At 45.3% G+C, this 16,861-nt stretch overlaps 4 non-coding genes across 4 annotated transcripts; all 4 read left to right on the top strand.

Annotated features, from left to right (window-relative positions):
* The first annotated feature begins 5,540 nt into the window (after positions 1–5,540).
* On the top strand, positions 5,541–5,612 carry TRNAG-UCC (transfer RNA glycine (anticodon UCC)). The gene has a single exon. It is a non-coding gene; the product is annotated as a tRNA-Gly (tRNA).
* Positions 5,613–5,952: 340 nt separating this feature from the next.
* Positions 5,953–6,025, top strand: TRNAV-UAC (transfer RNA valine (anticodon UAC)). Its single transcript has one exon. It is a non-coding gene; the product is annotated as a tRNA-Val (tRNA).
* A 7,108-nt stretch (positions 6,026–13,133) lies between these two features.
* On the top strand, positions 13,134–13,206 carry TRNAV-UAC (transfer RNA valine (anticodon UAC)). Its single transcript has one exon. It is a non-coding gene; the product is annotated as a tRNA-Val (tRNA).
* A 1,145-nt stretch (positions 13,207–14,351) lies between these two features.
* TRNAV-UAC (transfer RNA valine (anticodon UAC)) lies at positions 14,352–14,424 on the top strand. Its single transcript has one exon. It is a non-coding gene; the product is annotated as a tRNA-Val (tRNA).
* The last annotated feature ends 2,437 nt before the right edge of the window (positions 14,425–16,861 follow it).

The following is a 16,861-nucleotide window of genomic DNA, read 5'->3' on the forward strand; positions in this document are numbered from 1 at the left end:
CGGCTCGATCGGAAAGACGTGGGTTCGAATCCCCGTCAGGAAGTCGTAAAATTTAAGTAAACGAGATTTCCACTTCCGGAGGTGCATATGGCCCTGAGGTTCACTCAGCCTACACCAAAATTGAGTACCAGGTTAATTCCTGGGGGCAAAGGCGGCCGGGCGTAGAGCCAACCACTCTTCCCCATCACGTGCCACGGTTAACAATGGTGGAAGCCTTTACCTTCCACTCCTCCAGTGGCCTTCATTGCCTGTACGGAGGTGTCTTTTCTCTTTCCTTGGAATGGATTAATCACGTAATCAAGCGACTTTATTAGAAGTCCATCACGTAGTTTTGACTTAATTCTGCTAGTAATCGAAACAATTGTTTAACTAACTTCAGTTTAAAACCTACACATTCCTTCTTCTTCTTCTTTCTCCTCGCAGAACGTTGGCGATCATGATCTGTTGTTTGTTCATGGCCGTTCTAAATGCAGCGAAGTAACATGTGCAATGAGTTTGGTGACCAGCGTTTCACGTATTGGTAGTGAGCAACATCCTGGTTTAACTGATGTAAGGATGGCCAGAGATTTCGATATTATGACAAAGCTAATGCAATTTTTTATATATCACAATCCATTTATTGCTTCTTCAAGCGATTTGTGGAAGATTTTTAAATGGAATTACGGACAGCGAAAACAAAGTTATTGCAGAACACTTAGGTAAGGTAAGGGTTATTCTGCCCGAAGGCAGGTTCGAACCTCCGCAGAGGTGTTCCTGAGCCGGAGTTTACGTGCGGTAGGGTGGCCAGTTCCTTTCCGCTCCTCCATTTCCTTACCCCCACCAACAGCGCGTGGCAACCCATCCAACTCCTGACCACGCCCAATGTTGCTTAACTTCGGAGATCTCACGAGATCCGGTGTTTCAACACGGCTAAGGCCGTTGGCAGAACACTTAGAATGGCTCAAAATTCAAGTTGCGCGTTGAATTTCAGTCATTCCTCTTCCATGAGTTACAGCAGAGCAACTTTTAGCGCATTTCATGAGTGTTTGCTCAATGTACACATCGATCCAATTCCTGTCCTTCCTTCGTACGGTAAAATGGCCTTGTTTAAGTATATTTCTTTGTTCTTAGTTCCAGCATTTGGTGAAAGTTTTCTTTTCCTTTTCTTTTTTTTTTTCTTTTTTCTTTAAGTCGCACCGACACAGAAAGGTCTTATGGCAACGATGGGATAGGGAAGGCCTAGTAATGCGAAGGAAGCGGCCGTGGCCATAATTAAGGTACAGCCCCAGCATTTGCTTGGTGTTAAAATGGGAAACCACGGAGAACCATCTTCAGGGCTACCGACAGTGGGAAGGTATATTCTTGCGCATTTAGCACAATTACTATAACCTGTACTCGCAAAAAAGGCAGCATATGCTCAACCCGCTGTAGGTGCATTTCAAAATTTTCTGATTGCTCAGGATCAGGCAGGTATACTTTTTCATAATTTGTCCCCCTACTTCACCTTTGTGAACATTTTTATGAATATGACGATCAGATTAGAGCAGATGTGGGGTGTAGTAGTTAGATAGAAATTAAAATATTAGCACGCGGTAGGGTGGCATGAAGCGCTGCATCAAACCTGTTTATGGCATGATGGCTCAAACAACAACCGCTGTAGATAATGAAAATGAGGAGCAAGGTTATAAAAACACGAATGGTAACCTCAGGACTTTAAAAGGGAATACCCTAGGTGGATTGTAATTAATAACCACATACGTTATACCAGTCTTGAAATAGTAATTTAATTCGCAGAAACTCTCAAGCTTTAATAAACACACTTACATCACTCTTGCTCTGAACGACGTCATAGGTCGCCCCTCGCTCTCCCCTTTAGCAAGAGGAAAAGAGACAGAGTATTGTTCTCATTCTTCACACTCAACATGAAGGTCATGAAGGATAATAAAAGTATACCATGGACTGTTGGCAGTCTTGTAAATGATAGTCAATAAACTTGTTACCCTTGCCAAGTCAACCTTCACCCAGAACTGCATTGTTCCGTACACAGCCCAAACTCCACATGAAGTTCTCTCTGTGGTTATCTATATATTAAAAGAAATTATGAAAACTAAAGTGCATCCGGGAGATAGTAGGTTCGAATCCCACTATCGGCAGCCCTGAAGATGGTTTTCCGTGGTTTCCCATTTTCACACCAGGCAAATGCTGGGGCTGTACCTTAATTAAGGCCACGGCCGCTTCCTTCCAACTCCTAGGCCTTTCCTATCCCATCGTCGCCATAAGACCTATCTGTGTCGGTGCGACGTAAAGCCGCTAGCAAAAAAAAAAAAAAACTAAAGTCAGTCAGTCCGGCCATTCTATCCGGTCGATTTCCTTCATTCTTTTTTTAACTGAAAGGTATTCATGCACAGATTTGTCATCATGTAGTATAAATCACTTCACTTCCGCCTTCCTCAAATTATTTGATTTTTTCAATGTTTTGTCTCTCTCAAGCAATCATATCTTTGGTTCTAATTCAGGCGCGGAGTTCGTTTTGGCCTAAGAAGACTCAGTGGATCAAGCTCTTTCATTTCAGCTCTTAACTATTCAAATTGGTTGATTCTGAGGAAAGTTATCAGTGCACATTCAATTTGACGTCTCATTTCTTCATAATTTTTTCTCATCGATGCAATCATATCTTTCGTTCTAATTGAGGTACGCAGTTTGGTTTGGTCTAAAAACACTCAGTGGATCAAGAGCGTTCTTTTGAGATAATAACTACTTAAATTGGTAGTTTTTGAGAAAAGTTATGAGTACATTTGTCTCCATGACGAAAATCTTTGGACCGAGCTCGATAGCTGCAGTCGCTTAAGTGCGGCCAGTATCCAGTATTCGGGAGATAGTAGGTTCGAACCCCACTGTCGGCAGCCCTGAAAATGGTTTTCCGTGGTTTCCCATTTTCACACCAGGCAAATGTACCTTAATTAAGGCCACGGCCGCTTCCTTCCCACTCCTAGCCTTTCCCTATCCCATCGTCGCCCTAATACCTATCTGTGTCGGTGCGACGTAAAGCAACAAGCTACTACTGAAGATCTTTGGAGGACTTTTTAACAGTTCGGTGTGTAGTGTTGTTCCAAGGAACGTTTAATTCAGTTTCTTTGTGTGATAAGTTTTCAAGTGTTTTGTTGACATAATTACATTCTATTACCACAGCAGATCATGTGCTTTATTTCATTAACTCGAAACTTTGCAAATACATCCGTGAGGATAGTAACGAACAACACCATACTTTGTACATTGCGGGGAAACTGCTAGTCATTATTAATATGCACTGGATACAGTGCAGTACCAGTTCAAAGTGTGAAACTACATTCGAATACCATGAAACGACAGCTAAAGGTTCAGAAGTCAAATGGACTGCGTCGCTATTATTCTAAGCCTACAGTAGCTGTGTTTGAACATATCGTTGTTGACGGGACAAAACCTCTGTGTGATAATATTTTTGGAGATATACTGACCCGCAGCACTTACATTATGAAGAGCGACAATGCCTTTCACATTCACACAACATTGCACCTTAGATGACAGAACCTTACTGGCCAATGTTCTAAGCTAAAATATTTCACATAGGAGGTTTTGTCCCGGCAGCGACGTTATTATCTTTTAATATGTATGACTAGCAAAATACCCGTGCTTCGCTACGGTTTTTTTTTTTTGCTAGTTGCTTTACGTCGCACCGACACAGATAGGTCTTATGGCGACGATGGGACAGGAAAGGGCTAGGAGTGGGAGGGAAGCGGCCGTGGCCTTAATTAAGGTACAGTCCCAGCATTTGCCTGGTGTGAAAATGGGAAACCACGGAAAACCATTTTCAGGGCTGCTGACAGTGGGGTTCGAACCTACTATCTCCCGAATACTGGATACTGCCCGCACTTAAGCGACTGCAGCTATCGAGCTCGGTGCGCTACGGTTTTAAAGAGAGAGTTATTATTCAAAGTTTTACATATTGGAGAGTTCACTGTCAGCTGGGCCTGTAAAATACTTTCGTACGTCAAACGGTTTTGGGGGAATGATTATTTATTTTCTGATCTAACACTCATTTGGACCCCATATGGAAGAACTTGAATGTTTTAAACCCTATCTTATTTAACATCCAGGACGTAATAGCGAACAACCTGTGAAATTTTGATTTTTGTACGTCGAACAAGAATGGACAAACGAATACTTTTTTTTTAATGGGGTGAATGTTTTAAGTCTGCCGCTGTGGTGTAGTGGTTAGCGTGATTAGCTGCCAGCCCCGGAGGCCCGGGTTCGATTCCCAGCTCTGCCACGAAATTTGAAAAGTGGTACGAGGGCTGGAACGGGGTCCACTCAGCCTCGGGAGGTCAACTGAGTAGAGGTGGGTTCGATTCCCACCTCAGCCATCCTCGAAGTGGTTTTCCGTGGTTTCCCACTTCTCCTCCAGGCGAATGCCGGGATGGTACCTAACATAAGGCCACGGCCGCTTCCTTCCCTCTTCCTTACCTATCCCTTCCAATCTTTCCATCCCTCCACAAGGCCCCTGTTCAGCATAGCAGGTGAGGCCGCCTGGGCGAGGTACTGGTCATACTCCCCAGTTGTATCCCCCGACCAAGAGTCTGAAGCTCTAGGACACTGCCCTTGAGGCGGTAGAGGTGGGATCCCTCGCTAAGTCCGAGGGAAAAACCGAACCTGGAGGGTAAACAGATGATGATGATGATGATGATGATGATGATGATGATGATGATGTTTTAAAATATTTATTAACATATAGAAAACCACCTTTCATAAAAAAATAAGTTCGTGCCTGATTCGGAAGAAGAACAAAATTTGCACCACACACATACAAAAAAAAATAACTTTTGAGATAATTGAGTTTAAAGTCTAAACATACAAAATTGTGCAAAATTCAAACATTCAAACATGTTATCGCTTTTTTTTTTTTTACCACAAAGTGTGTCCGACTCGTTGGCTGAACGGTCAGCGTACTGGCCTTCGGTTCAGAGGCTCACGGGTTCGATTCCCGGAAGAAATAGTAGGAATGATGTGATAAAACAGAGGGTGAAAAAGATGAGGACTGCCTACCTTACCACAGGAGAAGTGTACAATAAAAGAAACATGTCAACAGATCAGGTAACAGTGAGGAACGCGCTACTGTACGCGGCTCTGCATGAGGCAGAGAAACTGGAGAAAGAAGAGAGAAACATTCTAGAACATAAAAGAGGAGGTGAAAGATAGGAACGGAGATCATGGGACGAACTGTACCCGAAACATGAGGCCGATCTCCAAAGAAATGAGACTCAATAGAGGAAGATTTATGTGATCAGGATGGACATGAAAAGAATGACCAGAAGAGTGTAGGAGACAACGCGTAGGTCTAGAGGAAAGACGGGAACCAAGTGAGTTGTCTGGACTGAGGACGGGATGAAGGTGGAAGGGACACAGAGAGAAGTACTGGAAGAGGATAGAGAAGCACCAATAACCATGTTTGATTTTTTCAGACAGTGGGACCGATCCCGGAGTAGAGAACAGCATATCGTCTCAAATATAGAAGCAATGAAGAGTGTGCGATGGTGGTGTAATGGTGAGCATAGTTGCCTTCCAAGCAATTGATCCGGGTTCGATTCCCGGCCATCGCAAGTTTTACCTCGAAACTGAACCATTCGAGATATTGTTATACTTAATGTTGGTGCCGACTTAAAATACGGACAACTCTGTCAATTTGGTTAAAGTTACGGTAAACTGCCGACGGTAAATGCTGCAGTGTCCGCGCAATTAATTACTGGAAAACGATGTATACGAGTGTGTGTGTGTGCTCTTTGGTCTGTGACTGTTGTGTTTATGATTAACGACCTTAGCTCCCGCATATTCACCGCATACGAAATCCTTAACATCACGTTCAGAACATGCGACACTCGACTGCGTCAGCACAGTGAATTCACCTAGCAGTATAATATTGCTGCTCATACAACTACCCGTGGTTCTGTGGTGTAGTGGTTATCACATCTGCCTTACATGCAGAAGGTTCCCGGTTCGATCCCGGGCGGAACCAGTCGAATTTATTCGTTTGTAACAAAAATCAGAGGTAAGCTATGGTACAACGGCGAACTTCGAACGTGATAATGTGATGTGGGTAAAACCAAAGAACAGAATATATTTGTGTGTGTGTGTGTTACAAACTTTCTAAAACCTGATAAGGGTATGCGGAAGAACAAGTTTTTTAATTTAGTCAGTTCACCGTGCAGGTTGGTTTTCCCCCGGACTCGACGAGAGATCCCACCCCTACCACCTCAAGGGCAGTGTCCTGGAGCATGAGTGAGCGATACAACTGGCAAGGAGGACCAGTAACTCGCCCAGGCGGCATCGACTGCTAATGCTGATCAGGGGCCTTGTGGGGGGGGGGGAGGGGAGGAGACGGGAACGGATGGACGACGAAGAGAGAAGGAAGCGCGCTTATGTGGCGTAAGTTAGGTATCATCCCAGTATTTGCCTGGAGGTGAAACGATGAAAAAGCACTTGGAGGATGGCTGAGGAGATAATCGAAACCCCCTCTACGCAGTTGACCACCCGTGGCTGAGTGGACCCCATTCCAGCACTCGTAGCACCTTTCGTGACAGAGCCAGGAATCGAACCCGGACTTCCAGTGGTGGCAGCTAATCACACTAACCACTACACCACAGAGGCGGACCTGTTTTATTACTATAATTTGTTTGAGGATGATCCAATAAGCACACATACAGACAGACACAATTCCGTTGAATCATGAATGACCTCACTCACTAATTGCTATTTACAAGTTTTTGTCCTCTTCACAGCAGGTAGTCAGGCTCGTTGGTATTGCCTGAGACGGTTACAATCCTAACAGACAGCCTAGCCTTACTTTCACTTCTAGAAGTCCAGTCACTCTACAGAACAGCTGCGCGCAGAGAGCTAGATTTGAACACAGGGCGACTGGCCACGCAACCCACGATAACTGTTCGTTGGTTCGACTCCAGAGACGGTCCAGTAATTCATACAGTCAATAATGCTGTGAGCTAGCTAACACTACTCCAGTTCTGATCACATCACTGTTCCGCACACGTACTCCACGGCACACAGTAGTCTAAACACCGATTCTAGCCGGCAATAAATCGCATCATCTTTCCGGGTTCACAAAAGCCGACGAAAATTCATACTCGGGGGGGCGGGGGGTTGAGGTCGCTGATTACGAATCCTTTAACAGATTTTCGATAAATGAAGTAGCGGATGCACTACGCGTCCGCTAACTCGCAAAACTTAAGGTAGCCGGGCAACATTTAGTGAATGGATTCATGGCAAATGGCGCGCTACGCTCCCGTTAACTCTTTAATGAAATTATGAACAGGGTTTAGAAAGAAAAACGTATGGAATCCTTGACAAATATCATGATTTTATTTTCATAAGAATCGGTCATCTAAATCCATGATGTAAAACATATCAACGATTGTAAAATTAGACTAGTTTGGCGAGGAAGGTGACCTGAAAAGGAATAAGAATAGATTACGGTATATTTGAAATATTTTGATTTATTTATCGCCATGTAACTTATTAGTAAGACTACTTACGAGTCATGTCTTGCGTTCACCATCTGTATTTGACATTTCAACGTCCTCTTCTTGTTCTTTGGAAGTCTCTTCATCCGAAGCCCCCTCTTCATCTGTGCCCTTATCGAACACGAGCAAAGCGTGTAGGCCTACTTCAGGGGGCAGCTCATTCCAGTGAATTTCGGCTTTGATGTGGTGCCTTGTAACTACTGGGTCCGACGAAAACAGGAGATTGTGTATTATGATCAGTTGTTGTGTCCTTTCTGGAGGTCTTCCGGCTTTGGTGTTCTCAGAAGAACCTGTAATCCTTGTTTCGGGATTCTTGGGCCTCATCGGACAGCTTTCCGATTGACAGTAGGGCGTATCTGATCGTCTGAGCACCATGAATTCAGACTTTGTGGACGGTCGAAGGCATAGGATACCAATTATATGAGGACACGTTTGTTGTACCTGTAATATAACAGCAAATTTGATGATTAATTCTTCGCTGACTCCGTTTGCTTCCGCTGCCTTTTCCGGATTGCGAAAGAACCTTCTTGAGATGTCACCGGTGTTCGAGTTCCCAGTCCCTTGAACAACCCTGTCAGCTATCAGGCCCAGCTCTTTCCACTAAGTCTTGTGAACAGTGGATTTTTGATCTTTGACATTCTGCTTTTGTTCATCCGTGGTGTTTCGTAAACTACCTTTGAACAACAAATTTCTATGTAAATAAATACAGTCAGATCCATAGTATAGAAAGGCTCAGAGAGCGGTAGGCCATGAGTCGCAGACAGTAGGTGTTTTGTTGCGGGTAGAGGGTGGTTGGGGGGAATGACACTGATAAAAGTAGTGCGGTGAAATTTTTCCGAGTTGCTTATAAGTAAATACCGCCAGCAACAAAAAGTTGCAAGAAGTGGCAGTTGATTTTTGGTGGAAAATCTTTAGTATAGTGTATAATATCGATTAAATCAATCAGTACCACATAACTACCTATAACTTCGGTTTCTGGCCCTGAAAACGCCTTAAAATCGAAGTACAGTGAAGCGAAAAATATGGAGAAGTTAACTGGTTGATATGGTTTTTTTAGCGCGTGCAGAACGACTTATCATTGTGAGTTTACTCAACAAATACCCCCCAAGAAGGGGTTCTTCATTATCCTGGTTCGTCCCAATAAGATATAAATGCTTCATTTTTTCCAAATTTTTAAAATTGCCATGTTTGTGCTTCATTTCCCACCACTTACACACTCCAGGCACATTATGTAGGGTAGATATAGGGTACCTGGGCTGTCTAGAATGAGTTCCCAAACTTTTTTTCAGCGATTTCTTGGCTATGATTTTATCGACTTTTTGCCGGCTAGAATCGGTGTTAAGACCACTGTGCGGCAGTCTCTACAGTATTCCGTTACGTACGCTACGATACTCTGACACTGAACAGGTGGAGCACTGCCGGCAGCAAACGCTATCACAACCGTCCTTAGTCCAGGCAACGAACCAAAGAGGATAGAATAGAAGCAACGAACTCCAGCAATTGAAAATGAAACGCTCGGGATATCGCTGGAATCACAGATAAGGCTATTTGCGAATGATATTACACTGTATAGAGTAGCAAATGAGTTGCAGGATTCTGAGCGACTGCAGAGGATACTGAAACAATGCAGTGAGATGGATGTTTCACCAAGTGGAAAAGTCCTCTCAATTTTAATTATTGTGTTGATGGAGTGAAAGTGCCTCATGGAGAACAGTGTAAGTACCTAGGTGTTAATATAAGGAATTATCTTCACTGGGGGCAATAATATTAAAGAGGTTGTTAAGAGAAGATACAGATTCTTCACGTGGTCATGAGGGTACTTAGGGGTTTTAGTAAGGATGTAAAGGAGAGGTTATATAAGTCTCTGGTAAGACCCCAATTAGAATACCTAATGGTTCCACTGTATGGGGACCTTACTAGAATTAATTGATACTAGAACTGGGGGGAAGGGGGGAAGGAAAGCAGCACGAATTGTTCTGGGTGATTTCCGACAAAGGACTAGTTAAGAAAATGTTCCAAAATTTGGGCTGGGAAGACTTGGAAGTAAGGAGACGAGCTGTTCGATTAAGTGAGATGTTTCGAGCTGTCGGTGGCGAGATCGCGTGGAATTACATTAGTACACGAATAAGCTTGACTGGAGCTTTTAAATGTAGGGATGAAGATAAAAAGGATTTTTTTTTGCTAGGGGCTTTACGTCGCACCGACACAGATAGGTCTTATGGCGACGATGGGATAGGAAAGGCCTAGGAGTTGGAAGGAAGCGCACGGCCAACTCGCCTGGTAAAAAGGAATTCAAAAGGACGAATTGGGGCAATACTCATTTATAGGACAACGAGTAAGGAATTGGAATAAATTATTCAGGGAAATGTTCGATAAATTTCCCTGAAAATGTTAAGAAAAAGCTAGGTAAATAACTGATTGGGCATCTGTCACCTGGGTGACAGCACTTAAGTGTAGATCATTGATTGATTGATTGATTGATTGATTATAACTACCGAGCTCGATAGCTGCAGTCGCTTAAGTGCGGCCAGTACGAACCCCACTGTCGGCAGCCCTGAAAATGGTTTTCCGTGGTTTCCCATTTTCACACCAGGCAAATGCTGGGGCTGTACCTTAATTAAGGCCACGGCCGCTTCCTTCCCACTCCTAGCCCTTTCCTATCCCATCGCCGCCATAAGACTTATCTCTGTTGGTGCGACATAAAGCAACTAGCAAAAAAAAAATAATTATAACTTGGGCGATGAGCTCCGGAATATTCGCAATACAGCCACAGACGAAACATTCCCGCTGCACCTCCCAGAAACGCACGGGCAAACCAGACGAAGAGAACAATACAATCAAAGCTTCTCAGTCGTCTGACTCACCAGTCCTCTCAAGCACGCGCAGAAAGGGGCCACCACTTATCTCAGGATCCTCACTTTCATCTTTTTTTTGTCTGATCTCCCTTGGTCATCTCTTGTTCTTCCGGTATTTTGTCCAAGGGCCAGTCTTGTGGGATTCGCGGACCGCAAATAGAGTAGGTCGGCCGTAACTACTGTTGAAACCTTTTCATTCCTCCCCTGAAGGGGGAGGCGGGCCTCTTAGACGGCAACCCCGTCTCTCAGGCCGGGAGATTTATTACGGTGAAGGAGATACTCGGAGAAGGTGAGGGGGTTGGCGGCCATGGCCTATACTAGGAAATGTCCCGGCATTCGCCTTAGCTTGTGAGTACAGCTATGAGACCAGGGGCAGCCTGCTAGGTCAGGAGTTGCTTATGTCACACGGTTCCGCGCAGAGGGCGATGGTGTGTAATGGTAAGCATAGTTGCCTTCCAAGCAGTTGACCCGGGTTCGATTCACGGCCATTCCATGATTACATTTAGAAACTGAACAGTTCGAGATAGGCCCACTGTTATACTTTATGTTGATACCGTCATATAGTATGAAAAAAGTGTTAATTTGTCCGATTCTGTGGTGTAGTGGTTAGCTTGATTAGCTTCCGATTCCCGGCTCTATGACGAAGTTTGAAAAGTCGCACGAGGGCTGGAGCGGGAGGTCAACTGGGTAGAGGGGGCTCGATTCGCACCTCAACCATCCTTGAAGTGGTTTTCCGTGGTTTCCGGCTTCTCCCCCAGGCAAATGCTGAGATGGTACCTAATTTAAGGCCAAGGCCATTTCCTTCCCTATCCTTTGAACCCTTCCCATCCCTCCCACAGGGCTCCTGTTCAGCATAGCGGTGAGGAAACCTGGGCGAAGTACTGATCCTCCTCCCCAGTTGTATCCCAGACCCAATGTCTCACGCTCCAGGACACTGCGCTTGAGACAGGATCCCTAGCTGAGTCGAGCGAGAAACGAACCCTGGAGGGCAAGCAGATCTTTGAGAAGAAGAAGAGAAGAAGAAAATTGAGTATGGTAATGGCTGCAGGGTACGCGCGATGTTTTACTGGGAAAACAATGTTTACGAGTGTGTGTGCTATTTGGTCAATGATTGTTGTATGATTAATCTATATATCTGTAAAATAAGAGTTTTGTCTGTACATTGCTCAGAATTTGAAAAGAAAGGTATTTCTGTATCGATCATGTCCACAGTAACAAGGAAATGTACTTTTTACTTTTCCGTAATTTCTGTCTGTCTGTCTGTCTGTCTGTCTGTCTGTCTGTCTGTCTGTCTGTCTGTCTGTCTGTCTGTCTGTCTGTACACGCATCACTAGAAAACGGCTAAAGATAATTTAATGAAAATCGGTATGCAAAGTCGGAGAATAAGTCGCTACAATCTAAGCTATAAATAATTTTAATCACGCTGATAGAAATGGTAGTTTAGGGGAAGGCCTAAAATGTAATGTTCAACTATTTATGTTATTAGTGGTCTTATCATAATAAAAATTGGTAAGCGGGGTCGGAAAATAAGTTGCTACAATCTAGGCTATAAATAATTTTATTCACGCTGAGTGAAATGGTAGTTGCTGCCTCCCAACTCCGATAGATGGTATTACTGCTGCGTACCGACTGAATATTGGCGGTAAATAGCCGGGGAATTAGAAAACTTTCTTGTGGTTCATACATTTTCTGATACAGCTGGTACGTAAAACACTTCTTCTTCTTCATAGTATTCCAGTTATTCGATCCCTACTTTGACGCGCTGTTTCAAATGAGCAGTGTGCGTACTAAAGGCAGAGGCTGACTTAGTAGTAGTATGGCCTGGTCTAGAATAAAAAATTAGGCCTATTACAAATTATAGCACCACAATTCACTAAATAACTCGAAATTCAACCCTGAAAAGAGCCGTTTCTTAAGAAAAGCTTCTTCCTCTTCACTTTTATTAAGTTCTACATTAATATTATTCCAAATTATCAGCGAAGAGGGGGTTTCTCCTCTGGCTTGGAGGGAAAATTTTCCTCCAAGTTAGATAGATTTTTCCGCCGCCAGTGTAGTGAGCTGATATTTTCCGACTCATCGGGTACTCCTAGGAAACAGATTAGTAAAAGGGCATGCTTTTTGACCTGGGAGTCTCCACTATTCGACCCTCTCCCCGCCGAAAAAAAGACGAAGTGTGTTTACGAATCACGGCTGTCTGCGGCTTGGTCATTACAGCTCTGGAACTTTGGACTGTTAGATCGGCAGCGTAGTACTGTTCGTCAGAAGTGAGAAAATGTGTGGTGTTTCATTCGATCGAGTATTTCATATGAAAGCATTGCTTTTAATCGCGCCATTCCTACTGACGTCATTGTAATATATGTTCATTTCAATTCGGAAAACCACGAATACAGTCTTTCTGAGGATGTAAAAAGGCAGATGGAGAGTGAGTGTCTACCATTACAGTGAAAATTCCCTAACTCAGTCTTCGTATGAGAAAAGATGTTTGGTGATTTCCCCGTCGCGTTTCTAGGGTAGAGCTATGCAATTTAATACAATCTTGCTCACAACGTGTACACTGGAATTCCGTAGCGAAGCACGGGTACATCAGCTAGTTGATTAATAAGCATAGCCCCGGCATGTTCACCGCATGCGAAATTTTTACCGTCGTTATCTCAGATCCCTCAAGAGCATGCATTACTGAACTGCGTCAGCAGTTAATTAGCAGTATCACAATTCTGCTCGTACAACAAACTGCGGTTCCGTGGTGTAGTGGATATCACGTCTGCTTTACACGCAGAAGGTCCCCGGTTCGATCCCGGGCGGAGCCAGTAGGATTACTTTTCAGTACATTTACTTATTACAGAAATTAGAGGCGTGCTATTGTACTACAACGAACTTCCAACGTGAGTCTGTGGTGTGGTTACTGTCATTCTGAATATCTTGTGGTACCTAAGGTTCGTGGGCTGGAACGGGCTCCAGTCAGCCTCCGGAGGTTTCCCATTTCACCTCCAGGCAAATGACGGGATGGTACCTAACTTAAGGCCACGGCCGCTTCCTTCCCTCTTCCTTGTCTATCCCCTCCAATCTTCCCATCCCCCTCAACGCCCCTGTTCAGCATAGCGGTGAGGCCGCCTGGGCGAGGTACTGGTCGTGTTCCGCAGTTGTATCCCCCGACCCGATGTTTGACGCTGCAGGACACTGCCCATGAGAACGTATAGTTGAGATCCCTCGTTGAGTCAGAGGGAAAAACCAACCCTGGTGGGTAAACAGATTAAGAAAGAAAGTATATAATGGCTGCAATGCGCGTATAAAATCAATGTTTGCGAGTGTGTGTGTTCTTGGGACCATGATTATTGTGTTCGTGATTAACGGCATATTAGCCACATACGAAATTTCTAGTCCGCCTCTGTGGTGTAGTGGTTAGTGTGATTAGCTGCCACCCCCGGAGGTCCGGGTTCGATTCCCGCCTCTGCCACGAAATTTGAAAAGTGCTACGAGGGCTGGAACGAGGTCCACTCTGCCTCGGGAGGTCAACTGAGTAGAGGTGGGTTCGATTCCCACCTCAGCCATCCTGAAAGTGGTTTTCCGCTATTTCCCACTTCTCCAGGCAAATGCCGGGATGGTACATAACTTAAGGCCACGGCCGCCCTTCCTTCCCTCTTCCTTGTCTATCCCTTCCAATCTTCCCATCCCCCGCAAGGCTCCTGTTCAGCACAGCAGATGAGGCCGCCTGGGCGAGGTACTGGTCATTCTCCCTAGTTGTATCCCCCGACCCAATGTCTCACGCCCTTGAGGCGGTATTATTATTATTATTATTATTATTATTATTATTATTATTATTATAAGTGCAGACCAGTGCTGATTGATTGAACGGATATATTCGCGAGGGAACGTAATTACATAATTGTCTTCGCTCCGTTAAGGACACTCGACTGCGTCGGCACAGTGAATTACTGCTCGCACAGTCGGCCGTGGTTCCGTGGTGTAGCGGTTATCACGTCTGCTTTACACGCAGAAGGTCCCCGGTTCGATCCCGGGCGGAACCAGTAGTTTTATATTTTAAGCCTGTTTATATCTTACAAAAATTAGAGGTATACTATTGCACTGATTCTTTGATGTGGTTACTATAACGGTGAATACCAAGTGTAACCAACATTAATTTTCTTTGCGTGTAGTGTGTATGTTACAAAAATTGAACAAGGAATAATGCGGTATACGGAAAAACAATTTTATTTAGTCGGTTTACCGTTCAGGTATAGTTTCTTCCGCGGACTCTGCGATAGATCCCACCTCTACCGCCTCAGGGGCAGTGTCCTGGAAAGTGAGACTTTGGGTCGGGGAGATACAACTGGGCAGAAGGACGAGTACCTCGCCCAGGCAGCCTCACCTGCTTTGTTGAACAGGAGAATTGGAAGCTAATCACGCTAACAACTACACCACAGAACCGGACAAATTAACACTTTTTTCATACTATAAGTCGGTTTCAACATAAAGTATAACAGTGGGCCTATCTCGAACTGTTCAGTTTCTAAATGAAATCATGCGATGGCCGGGAATTGAACCCGGCTTGAAGGGCAACTATGTTTACCATTACACACCATCGCCCTCTGCGCGGAACCGTGTCACATAAGCAACTCCTGACCTAGCAGGCTTCCCCTGGTCTCATAGCTGTACTCAGTTGGCAGCTCGTGAAACCCACTGGCTCTTGGACAAAATACTGTCGAGTTGACGAAGGGAGGTCGGATATGAAAATGATCAGCCTGACACAAGGGCCAGCCCTGTGGTGATCCCGATTATTGCTTCTTGGAGCGGCCTGTAGTCCGCGCCACCCCCGAAGGCCCGGGTTCGATCCCCGGCTCTGCCACGAAATTTGAAAAGTGGTACGAGGGCTGGAACGGTGTCCACTCAGCCTTGGGAGGTCAACTGAGTAGAGGTGGGTTTGATTCCCACCTCAGCCATCCTCGAAGTGGTATTCCGTGGTTTCCCATTTCTCCAGGCAAATGCCGGGATGGTTTCTAACTTAAGGCCACGGCCGCTTCCTTCCCTCTTCCTTGTCTGTCCCTTCCAATCTTCCCATCCCCGCGCAAGGTCCCTGTTCAGCATAACACGTGAGGCCACCTGGGTGATGTACTGGTCATCCTTCTCAGTTGTGTCCCCCGACCCAGAGTCTGAAGCTCCAGAACACTGGCCTTGAGGAGGTAGAGGTGGGATCCCTCGTTGAGTCCGAGAGAAGAACAAACCCTGGAGGGTAAACAGATAACAAAGAAGAAGAACATTTACAGTAAACTTGAACCGTAATCTGATACGATTATAATTTAATTTATTAATTTCGGTAGCGTATAATATGTCCGCCTCTGTGGAGTAGTGGTTAGTGTGCCAGAGGCCCGCGGTGGAGGACTGAAACGGCGTCCATTGAACATTGGGAGGTCAACTGAATAGAGGCGGGGGCGCGGCTAGATTCTCACCTCAAACATTCTGGAAGTGGTTTTTTATGGTTTCCCACTTCTCATCCAGGCAAATGCCGGAATAGTACTTAAAGCCACGGCCGCTTCCTTCCCTCTTCCTTGTCTACCCTTCCAATTTTCCCATACCCCAGTAAGTCCCCTGTTCAGCATAGCATGTGAGGCCGCCTGGGCGAGGTTCTTGTCCTCCTCTCCAGTTGTATCACCCGACCCAAAAGTCTCAAGCTCCAGGACACTGTCCTTGAGGTGGTAGAAGTCCGACGGAGAAACCAACCCTAGAGGGTAAACGGACTAAGAAAGAAATACAGAACCAGCCTGCATGGTTGCTAGGTAATACTGTCCGCCCAACCATCCATACCTTACATCACAGCCTGTACGGTTGCTAGGTAACACTGTCCGCCCAACCATCCATACCTTACATCACAGCCTGTACGGTTGCTAGGTAACACTGTCCGCCCAACCATCCATACCTTACATCACAGCCTGTACGGTTGCTAGGTAACACTGTCCGCCCAACCATCCATACCTTACATCACAGCCTGTACGGTTGCTAGGTAACACTGTCCGCCCAACCATCCATACCTTACATCACAGCCTGTACGGTTGCTAGGTAACACTGTCCGCCCAACCATCCATACCTTACATCACAGCCTGTACGGTTGCTAGGTAACACTGTCCGCCCAACCATCCATACCTTACATCACTGCCTGTACGGTTGCTAGGTAACACTGTCCGCCCAACCATCCATACCTTACATCACTGCCTGTACGGCTGCTAGGTAACACTGTCCGCCCAATCATCCATACCTTACATCACAGCCTGTACGGTTGCTAGGTAACACTGTCCGCCCAACCATCCATACCTTACATCACAGCCTGTACGGTTGCTAGGTAACACTGTCCGCCCAACCATCCATACCTTACATCACAGCCTGTACGGCTGCTAGGTAACACTGTCCGCCCAACCATCCATACCTTACATCACAGCCTGTACGGCTGCTAGGTAACACTGTCCGCCCAAC

The sequence above is a fragment of the Anabrus simplex genome, chromosome 14, assembly GCF_040414725.1.
Source record: "Anabrus simplex isolate iqAnaSimp1 chromosome 14, ASM4041472v1, whole genome shotgun sequence".
Classification (NCBI taxonomy): Eukaryota; Metazoa; Arthropoda; class Insecta; order Orthoptera; family Tettigoniidae; genus Anabrus; species Anabrus simplex.